The sequence below is a fragment of the Chrysemys picta genome, chromosome 7 (assembly GCF_011386835.1).
Source record: "Chrysemys picta bellii isolate R12L10 chromosome 7, ASM1138683v2, whole genome shotgun sequence".
Classification (NCBI taxonomy): Eukaryota; Metazoa; Chordata; order Testudines; family Emydidae; genus Chrysemys; species Chrysemys picta.
Genome location: NC_088797.1, coordinates 56,457,302 through 56,459,997, shown reverse-complemented (window position 1 = coordinate 56,459,997; position 2,696 = coordinate 56,457,302).

Sequence of the window (2,696 nt, the reverse complement as noted above, 5' to 3'; positions counted from 1 at the left end):
AGTCATCGTGGATAGTTCTCTGAAGACTTCCACGCAGTGTGCAGCGGCAGTCAAAAAAGCAAACAGGATGTTAGGAATCATTAAAAAGGGGATAGAGAATGAGACGGAGAATATCTTATTGCCCTTATATAAATCCATGGTACACCCACATCTTGAATACTGTGTACAGATGTGGTCTCCTCATCTCAAAAAAGATATACTGGCATTAGAAAAGGTTCAGAGAAGGGCAATTAAAATGATTAGAGGTTTGGAAGGGGTCCCATATGAGGAGAGATTAAAGAGGCTAGGACTTTTCAGCTTGGAAAAGAGGAGACTATGGGGGGATATGATCGAGGTATATGAAATCATGAGTGATGTGGAGAAAGTGAATAAGGAAAAGTTATTTACTTGTTCCCATAATATAAGAACTCCACTAGTAAGCTCCCTCCAGCCTGACAGTTCACCTTTCAGTACGACCCGTTGTAGTCTCCCCTTTAACCAGTTCCTTATCCACCTTTCAATTTTCATATTGATCCTCATCTTTTCCAATTTAGCTAATAATTCCCCATGTGGAACCGTATCAAATGCCTTACTGAAATCGAGGTAAATTAGATCCACTGCGTTGCCTTTGTCTAAAAAATCTGTTACCTTCTCAAAGAAGGAGATCAGGTTGGTTTGGCACGATCTACCTTTTGTAAAGCCATGTTGTATTTTGTCCCAATTACCATTGACTTCAATGTCCTTAACTACTTTCTCCTTCAAAACATTTTCTGAGACCTTGCATACTACAGATGTCAAACTAACAGGCCTGTAGTTACCCGGATCACGTTTTTTCCTTTTCTTAAAGCTAGGAACTATGTTAGCAATTCTCCAGTCATACGGTACAACCCCTGAGTTTACAGATTCATTAAAAATTCTTGCTAATGGGTTTGCAATTTCATGTGCCAGTTCTTTTAATATTCTTGGATGAAGATTATCTGGGCCCCCCGATTTAGTCCCATTAAGCTGTTCGAGTTTGTCTTCTAACTCAGATGTGGTAATATCTACCTCCATATCCTCATTCCCATTTGTCATCCTACCATTATCTCTAAGCTCCTCATTAGCCTCTGGAAGACTGAGGCAAAGTATTTGTTTAGACATTGGGCCATGCCTAGATTATCCTTAACCTCCACTCCATCCTCAGTGTTTAGTGGTCCCACTTCTTCTTTCTTTATTTTCTTCTGATTCATATGGCTATAAAACCTTTTACTATTGGTTTGAATTCCCTTTGCAAGGTCCAACTCTACATGGCTTTCGGCCTTTCTCACTTTATCCCTACATGTTCTGACCTCAGTAAGGTAGCTTTCCTTGCTGATCACTCCCATCTTCCACTCCTTGTAGGCTTTCTGCTTTTTCTTAATCATCTCTCTGAAATGCTTGCTCATCCAACTTGGTCTACAACTCCTGCCTATGAATTTTCCCCCTTTCTTGGGATGCAGGCTTCTGATAGTTTCTGCAACTTTGACTTGAAGTAATTCCAGGCCTTCTCCGCCTTTAGATCCACAAGTCCTTCAGTCCAATCCACTTCCCTATCTAATTTCCTTAATTTTTTAAAGTTAGCCCTTTTGAAATCAAAAACCCTAGTCACAGATCTATTTTTGTTTACCCTTCCATTTAGTTTAAACTGAATTAGCTCATGATCGCTCAAACCAAGGCTGTCCCCTACAACCATTTCTTCTAAGAGATCCTCACTACCCACACCAAATCTAAAATGGCATCCCCTCTTGTTGGTTCTTCAACTACTTGGTGAAGGAATCCATCAGCTATCACATCTAGGAAAATCTGAGCCCTATTATATTACTAGCACTTGTCCTCCAGTCTATATCTGGGAAGTTAAAGTCTCCCATGATCACACAATTCCCATTAGTATTTACTTCATTAAAAACATTAAAGAGGTCTCTATCCCTATCCAAATCAGACTCCTGTTCTAACAGACAGCGAACCCCCCAAAGACAGGGATAGAGCCCAGGAATCGAGATGGTGGGGAAATTTCATTGAAACCGTTTCTGTCCGAAAATCCCATTCAAACTAAACCAGTTTCTTTCTTGAAATCATATCAAGTGGCATGAAAATTCTTTGCAAAAATATTTTGTTGCAAAACAAAAGCATCTTCTGTGTCACAAAAAGAACAGGAGTACGTGTTTGTCTCGTCGCACACAAAGAGGAGACACTTAGATCTCAAAAATTAGATAAGATGTTTCAGTCTGAGCTAAGTAGTTGCTGCTCTTAACAATTGCAACATAATAAAATACAAATAAAATAGACTATTTCAGCCATTCTATTATGTCCTAATCTGATCTGAGTAAACATGATAGGACACCTCATCTTATGCACTGCTCCTAGTGACACTCTCCAATAGATCCCCATCCTCCACCTGTCGGGAGGTAGGTAGGAGCGGATTGTTATCCCTACTTGAAAGAGGGAGAAGCTAAGGCTGAGAAAGGAGAATTGACTTGTCTTAGGTCACACAGCCAGTCCGTGGCAGAGTTGGGAATAGGACCCAAGAGCCCTGATTTTCAAACTAACCATCGGATCTTGAATTTCAGACATTGAATGACCTGAATAAAGTGCTCTCAAGTGAGTTCCAGACCAGCAAGGGTTCATAGTAATTATTCAGCAAGTATATTAGGAGAACTGGAATGGTAGAGAAAATAATGAACTGCAGAGAAGCAGCAAAA